Source organism: Sminthopsis crassicaudata, chromosome 4 (assembly GCF_048593235.1).
Source record: "Sminthopsis crassicaudata isolate SCR6 chromosome 4, ASM4859323v1, whole genome shotgun sequence".
In the NCBI taxonomy this organism is placed as follows: Eukaryota; Metazoa; Chordata; class Mammalia; order Dasyuromorphia; family Dasyuridae; genus Sminthopsis; species Sminthopsis crassicaudata.
Genome location: NC_133620.1, coordinates 8086405 through 8095036, shown reverse-complemented (window position 1 = coordinate 8095036; position 8632 = coordinate 8086405). Strand labels below are relative to the sequence as shown.

General features: G+C 35.8%; 1 protein-coding gene across 1 annotated transcript in view; it reads left to right on the top strand.

The window, feature by feature from the left end:
- The first annotated feature begins 1443 nt into the window (after positions 1–1443).
- The window catches only part of LOC141541511 (biotin-dependent 3-methylcrotonyl-coenzyme A carboxylase beta1 subunit-like), a 59960-nt gene continuing 52771 nt past the window's right edge, over positions 1444–8632 (top strand). The window contains exon 1 of the mRNA XM_074265671.1: positions 1444–1520. The gene's annotated coding sequence lies outside the window, so the exon portion shown is untranslated. The remainder of the gene's footprint in view (positions 1521–8632) is intronic.

Sequence of the window (8632 nt, the reverse complement as noted above, 5' to 3'; positions counted from 1 at the left end):
AGGACAAATTTAACACCTTTAATTTTTTTTAAACTTCAGCTTAAGAATAATAGAGTTAGTACCAGACTCTTACTTAACTCTTTTCATCTTTCTGATTCAATTATATTTCTTATAAAGAACATATTAGATTCTACTTTCTAATTTATTTTGCTATTCTCTTCTATTTTATGGGTAAATTCATCCTTTAAATTCTGAGTTCCTTGAAGGTAGAGATTTTTTTTGGCCTTTTATTAAATCTCTAACTCTTTACAATGCATGGCACAAAACAGGTATTTAATAAATTGACTGATTCACATTGTGAATTATTATATTTGATAATTAATTATACATTTCCCTTTAACAGTAGCTGCTTGGAGATCCAATCCAGGATGGATCTCCTCTTGTGAGAGGATGATACAAGGATACTGAGAGGCAATTGCTGTTCTCTGATCTTTCTGACTGAGAGGCCTTTTCGATGTCTGACCTCTCTCCTCTTCCCTCTGCCTCCAATTTATCTCATTACCAGTCCACAAGCAACACCTGTGTCAGCAAAGGCTTCCCTGCAACTCTTTCAGATGTTATGATCCACAGCTGTGGAAGCTCTCAGAGAATTGACCTGTCCCTTAATATTTCCCTTCATTTTGTTCTCTAATACTTTTCCTTGTCTTTCTTTCCAATTCCCTCTTCATAAATAAGGCTTTAGTGAGAAAGAAGTAAGCTCAACACAAGTATACTAGGTTTGCTGTAGTCTGTTTCTCTTCTCTTGTCCTCTTTATTCTTTCTTCCCCAAAGTTCAATAACATTGTCCTCTTTTTCCAGTCATTTCCCTCTCTTTGTGACTCCATTTGAAGTTTTCTTTGCTAAGATACTGGAGTGAGCTTGCCATTTTCTTCTTTAGCTCATTTTATAGATGAGGACATGAACAAACAGGGTTAAATGACTTGCTCAGGATCAAACCATCCTTTTCCTTTATTTGTAAACCCATCTACCCTTAAAGCTTATGGAAAGGATTATACTATGTTTTTCTGTGTGTTATTCTTTCTTTTAGCCTGCCTCCTTTTTTTTTTTCTTTTTTTGTATTCAAAATTCTTGCTCCTTTGCAATGGTAACTGCTATATCATGTGTTGATACTATGTGTCCTCACTATTTGGATTATTTCCTTGTGACTTTTTGTCTACGATGCTTTTGAGTTTCCATTTTGGTTTCTTTCAGGAAGTGTCTCGTGTATTATTTTTATTTCTATTGGATTCTTTCTACTTCCTAAGACTTATGAGCAGTTTTATGCTTTTCTTTTTCTGTATCTGTTGTTTGCTTGGTTTAAAATCTATGGAACAAGATGTCTTTCACAGGTTAAGTTTATCCCCTCTAATCTCACCACCTCCTTTAAGCTTCTCTTCCCTTTGATTGGATGGCTGGAAGACGAGTAACAAACTCCTCCCACATTCTTTATAAATAAAGCAAGTACTGGATTCAGCTCACTATACTCTGTATCTACTGCTCTTCTTGGTTTCAACTCCATGGACAAGATGTCCCCAAACTAGGTACTCCCTGATCTTCTCCCCCTTCATTGCCCCATCCATTCCTTTATTCATTATCTTCCTCCATTAGACTGTAAGGCCCCCAAGGACAGAGGCTGCCTTTTTATTAATTGTATCCCCAGTATAAAGTACCTGGCACAGAATAGGTATTTAAATATTTTTATTTCTTTTAGATTAGATTGGATCTTTTTTACTCATGCTTTCAGGTAATCTAATAGTTCTTAAATTATTTTTCCTTGATCTGTTTTCTAAGTCAATTGTTTCTGCTATGAGATACTTTCAATTTTCTTCTCAATTTCCCCCAGTCTTTTTACTTTGTTTTAATACTTCTCATTGTTTCATATAACCATTAGTTATTTTTGGTTTGTTATGATTTTTAGGGTATTTGTTTTTTGGGTAAGATTTTATACTTTTTTCCAAGTTGTTAATTCTTTTTTCTATAGCTCTTGTTTTTTCCCCCTCATTCCCCACCTTTGGTACTTTCATTTGATTTTTTTAAAATAATAACTTTTCATTTTAAAAATACAAGCAAAGATAATTTTCAACATTAACCCTTGAAAAACCTTGTATTCCAAATTTTTGTCTCTCCCTTTCCCCCATGCCTTCCCCTAGATAGCAAGTAATCAAATATATTTCATTTGTTTTTTTTTTTTTTTTTTTTTTTTATTATATATATATATATATATATTTTATAATATTATCCCTTGTATTCATTTTTCCAAATTACCCCCCCTCCCTTATTCCCTCCCCCCGACGACAGGCAATACCATACATTTTACATGTGTTACAATATAGTCTAGGTACAATACATGTGTGCGAATATCACTTTCTTGTTGCACAATAAACATTAGAATCCGAAGGTACATGCAACCTGGGCAGACAGATATTAGTGCTAACAATTTTCATTCCCCTCCCAGTGTTTCTTCTCTGGGTGCAGCTACCTCTGTCCATCATTGATCAACTGGAAGTGAGTTGGATCTTCTTTATGTTGAAGATTTCCACTTCCATCAGAATACATCCTCATACAGCATTGTTGTTGAAGTGTACAGTGATCTTCTGGTTCTGCTCATTTCACTCAGCATCAGTTGATTTAAGTCTCTCCAGGCCTCTCTATATTCCTCCTGCTGGTCATTTCTTACAGAGCAATAATATTCCATAACCTTCATATACCACAATTTACCCAACCATTCTCCAACTGATGGACATCCATTCATCCTCCAGTTTCTAGCTACAACAAAAAGAGCTGCCACAAACATTTTGGCACATATATGTCTCTTTCCGCTCTTTAGTATTTCTTTGGGATATAATCCCAGTAGTAGCGCTGCTGGGTCAAAGGGTATGCACAGTTTGATAACTTTTTGGGCATAATTCCAGATTGCTCTCCAGAATGGCTGGATTCTTTCACAACTCCACCAGCAATGTATTAGTGTCCCAGTTTTCCCACATCCCCTCCAACATTTGTCATTATTTGTTCCTGTCATCTTAGCCAATCTGACAGGTGTGTAGTGGTATCTCAGAGTGGTCTTAATTTGCATTTCTCTGATCAGTAGTGATTTGGAACACTCTTTCATGTGAGTGGATATAGTTTCAATTTCTTCCTCTGAGAATTGTCTGTTCATATCCTTTGACCATTTATCAATTGGAGAATGGTTCGGTTTCTTATAAATTTGGGTCAGTTCTCTATATATTTTGGAAATGAGACCTTTGTCAGAACCTTTGTTTTTAAAAATATTTTCCCAATTTGTTACTTCCCTTCTAATCTTGTTTGCATTAGTATTATTTGTACAGAAACTTTTTAGTTTGATGTAATCAAAATCTTCTATTTTGTGATCAATAATGATCTCTAGTTCTCCTCTGGTCATAAATTCCTTCCTCCTCCACAAGTCTGAGAGGTAGATTATCCTCTGTTCCTCTAATCTATTTATTATCTCCCTCTTTATGCCTAAATCATGGACCCATTTTGATCTTATCTTGGTATATGGTGTTAAGTGTGGATCCATATCTAATTTCTGCCATATTAATTTCCAGTTTTCCCAACAGTTTTTTCCGAATAATGAATTTTTATCCCTAATGTTGGAATCTTTGGGTTTGTCAAAGATTAGATTGCTATAGATGTATCCTTTTTTGTCCTTTGTATCTAATCTGTTCCACTGATCTACCGGTCTATTTCGTAGCCAATACCAAATGGTTTTGGTGACTGCTGCTATATAATATAGCTTTAGATCAGGTACACTTAGACCACCTTCCTCTGAGTTTTTTTTCATTAGTTCCCTTGCAATTCTTGACCTTTTATTCTTCCATATGAATTTTGTTGTTATTTTTTCTAGGTCATTAAAATAGTTTCTTGGGAGTCTGATTGGTATAGCACTAAATAAATAGATTAGTTTGGGGAGTATTGTCATCTTTATTATATTCGCTCGGCCTATCCAAGAGCACTGAATGTCTTTCCAATTATTTAAATCTGACTTTATTTTTGTGGCAAGTGTTTTGTAATTTTTCTCATATAATTCCTGACTTTTCTTTGGTAGATGGATTCCCAAATATTTTATACTCTCAACATTTGTTTGGAATGGAATTTCTCTTTGTATCTCTTGCTGTTGCATTTTGTTAGTGATATATAAAAATGCCGAGGATTTATGTGGATTTATTTTGTATCCTGCCACTTTGCTGAAATTTTGAATTATTTCTAGTAGCTTTTTAGCAGAGTCTTTGGGGTTCTCTAAGTATACCATCATGTCATCTGCAAAAAGTGATAGTTTGATTTCCTCATTTCCTACTCTAATTCCTTGAATCTCTTTCTCGGCTCTTATTGCCGAGGCTAGCGTTTCTAGTACTATATTGAATAGTAATGGTGATAGTGGGCAACCTTGTTTCACTCCTGATCTTACTGGGAAAGGTTGCAGTTTATTTCTATTGCATATTATGCTTACTGACGGTCTTAAATATATACTCCTGATTATTCTAAGGAATAATCCATTTATTCCTATACTCTCAAGAGTTTTTAGTAGGAATGGATGTTGGATTTTGTCAAATGCTTTTTCTGCATCTATTGAGATGATCATATGGTTCTTATTAATTTGATTATTAATATGGTCAATTATATTAATAGTTTTCCTAATATTAAACCAGCCCTGCATTCCTGGAATAAATCCTACTTGATCATAGTGTATTATCTTGGAGATGATTTTCTGAAGTCTTTTTGCTAATATCTTATTTAAGATTTTAGCATCAATATTCATTAAGGAGATTGGTCTATAATTTTCTTTCTCAGTTTTCGATCTACCAGGTTTAGGTATCAGTACCATGTCTGTGTCATAAAAGGAGTTTGGTAGGACTCCTTCATCCCCTATTTTTTCAAATAATTTATATAACATTGGGGCTAATTGTTCTTTAAATGTTTGGTAGAATTCACATGTGAATCCATCTGGCCCTGGGGATTTTTTCCTGGGGAGTTGATTAATAGCTTGTTCTATTTCTTTTTCTGAAATGGGACTGTTTAAGCAATTTATCTCCTCCTCTGTTAATCTAGGGAGCCTATATTTTTGGAGAAAGTCATCCATTTCACTTAAGTTATCAAATTTATTGGCATAAAGTTGGGCAAAGTAACTCCTTATTATTTCTCTAATTTCCTCTTCATTGGTGGAAAGATCCCCCTTTTCATTTGTAAGACTATCAATTTGATTTTCCTCTTTCTTTTTTTTGATCAAATTTACCAAAGGTTTATCTATTTTATTGGCTTTTTCATAAAACCAACTCTTGGTTTTATTTATTAATTCAATAGTTTTTTTACTTTCAATTTTATTGATTTCTCCTTTTAATTTTTGTATTTCGAGTTTAATTTTTGGTTGGGGGTTTATAATTTGGTCTTTTTCTAGCCTTTTAAGTTGTAAGCCCAATTCGTTAATCTTCTCTTTCTCAATTTTCTTCAAATAAGCCTCTAAAGATATAAAATTTCCCCTTATTACTGCTTTAGCTGCATCCCAAAGATTTTGATATGATGTCTCATCATTATCATTATCTTGGGTGAAATTGTTAATTGTTTCTATAATTTGCTCTTTCACCCAGTCATTCTTTAAGATGAGATTATTCAGTTTCCAATTACTTTTTGGTCTATTTACCCCTAACTTTTTACTGAATGTAGCTTTTATTGCATTGTGATCTGAGAAGAAGGCATTTATTATTTCTGCCTTCCTACATTTAATTTTGAGATCTTTATGTCCTAATATATGGTCAATTTTTGTATAGGATCCATGAACTGCTGAGAAGAAAGTATATTCCTTCCTATTGCCATTCAGTTTTCTCCAAAGGTCTATCATACCTAGTTTTTCTAATGTTCTATTTACTTTTTTAATTTCTTTCTTGTTTGTTTTGTGGTTTGATTTGTCTAAATCTGAGAGTGCAAGGTTGAGATCTCCCACTATTATAGTTTTACTGTCTATTTCTTCTTGCAGTTCTCTTAACTTTTCCTTTAGAAAGTTAGATGCTATACCACTTGGTGCATATATGTTTAGTATTGATATGGCTTCATTATTTATGCTACCTTTCAGCAGGATATAGTTTCCTTCCTTATCTTTTTTAACGAGATCTACTTCTGCTTTTGCTTGATCTGAGATAAGGATAGCTACCCCTGCTTTTTTGGCTTTACCTGAAGCATAATAAGCTCTGTTCCAACCTTTTACCTTTACTCTGTATGTATCTCCCTGCTTTAAGTGTGTTTCCTGTAGACAACATATTGTAGGGTTCTGCTTTTTGATCCAATCTGCTATCCGTCTCCGTTTGATGGGATCGTTCATCCCATTTACATTTACAGTTAAAATTACTAATTCTGTATTTCCTGCCATCGTATTATCCCCAGATTATACTTTTTTCCCTTGACCCCCCTGATCCCCCTCCCCGATATTTAATTTACAGACCCCCCTTGTGACGCGCAACCCTCCCTCTTTTTTTTTTTTTTTAGGATCCCTCCCCCCTCCCTCCAAGTCCCTTCACTTATTCTCCTTTTCCTTTCCCCTTTTCCTCTCCCCCCTTTTAATGAGGTGAGAGAAAATTCTCTGAAAAACAAATATGTTAATTATTTACTCTTTGAGCCTCTTCTGATGAGAGTAAGATTCACACAATGATTCTCCCCCTCACTAAGTTCCCTCAGATATGGTGTATTTTCTATGTCTCTTCCTGGGATGTAGTTTCCCTCTTTTTATCACTCCTTCCCCTTTTTCTGAACCGACCTCCTTCCCTTTACCACACCCCCCTTTTTTTCTTTTATATCAGTAAAATCAAATTATCCTTGAGTATTTTTTATATACCCACAACAGAGTTACAGTTCTCAAGGGTTCTGTGTACCTTTTTCTGTTTCTCTTCAGTCTTGTGGATGTAGATCAAATTTTTTGTTTAAGTCTGGTTTTTTTCTTAGAAACATATAGAATTCCTCTGTTTCATTGAATGACCATCTTCTTCCATGGAAAAAGATGCTAAACTTAGCTGGGTAGTTCATTCTTGGTTGCAGTCCTTGATCTTTTGCCTTTCGGAATATCAGGTTCCAGGCCCTTCTATCTTTTAATGTGGAGGCAGCCAGATCTTGGGTGACCCTTATTGTGGCACCTTGGTATTTAAATTGTTTTTTTCTAGCTGCTTGCAGGATTTTCTCCTTTGTGTGGTAATTCTGCAGCTTAGCCACAATATTCCGTGGTGTTCTTTTTTTAGGGTCTATTTCAGAAGGAGTTCGATGAATTCTTTCCACATCTACTTTCCCTTCTGTTTCTATTATCTCTGGACAGTTCTCTTTGATAATTTCCTGTAAAATAGAATCTAGGCTCTTTTTTTGGTCATAGTTTTCTGGAAGTCCAATAATCCGCAGATTATCTCTCCTAGATCTATTTTCCAGGTCTATAGATTTTCCCAGTAAGTATTTGACGTTGTTCTCCAGCTTCTCATTTTTTTTGTTTTGTTTGACTGATTCTTGGGTTCTCTGTGAATCATTCATTTCTATTTGTTCCATCCTGACTTTTAAGGAGTTATTTTCTTCTTTCACAGTTTTTAGTTCTTTTTGTAAATGCCCAATTTCGTTTTTAAATGAATTATTTTGCTCTATTGAGTTTTTTTCCATTTCCCTAATTTTTTTTTTTTGAGAATTATTTTCTTTTTCCAATTCAGAAATTCTATTTTCTTGAGACTTTTTTATCTTTTCCAATTCAGATATCCTACTTTCCTGTGTTTTTTTAACCTTTTCTAATTCACTAATTTTGTTTCCCTGCATCTCCTGTGAATTCTTTATTTTTTCCAACTCCAATTTCAGGACATTGTTATTCTCTATCATAACTTCCCTTTCCTTGCCCCATTTTTCTTCGATCTCCCTCAATTTCTTAAGAGCTTCTTCTAGGAGAGAGTTATGTGATGGGGGGCAGGAATCGTTCCCCTTTAGGTTGTTATCTGATTCTCTGCTGTCAACTTCCTCGGGGTTGGACACCCGCTCTTTCTCTGTATAGAAGGAATCTATGGTTTTTCTAGCTTTTTTGCTCATACTTAAAAAAAATCTTTTGGGGTCTGTCTCTGGGGTAGGAAATTATTTACTTCTTTACCAGCTTCCTCCCAGACCGGATGGATGCAGCGGCTCCTGAGCCTGAGCTAAGAGAGAGCTCTGGGAGAGAGTTCCCCACCCTCTCCCTGGGAGTGCCTCAGAGGTGATTAGCACTGCTGTGCTTCGAGGGCGTAGAATAGTGAAGACTGCAGGAAGCCCAGGCTATGTGTCCGGGTGGGGAGTGGGTGTCTGCAGCAGGTGACGTAAGAAGCCCCTGCGCTCAAACTGGAAGTGTCTGCCAGAAACCGCGGTCCCTAGTTCAAAGGTTCCGCTTCTCTGGGACTTCCTGGAGCTGAGTTCCACTCCCTCCAGCTAAGTTAGGCAGTGTGTGTTGCCTTGGGCCGTATCCACCCACTTGTCAGTCTCTTAACTATTCTCAGGAGGTAGCTGAGGCCACACCCCCTGGTGCCTGAGTCACCCCCAGGGTCCGGGGAAAATCTAATCTGAGTTTTAAAATATTTTGGCTTTCTCTTCTGAACTGCTAAATAATTAGCAGAGAAGAGCTAACAGCCTGTGCCAGATTCCTTTACCTCAGTGGCTT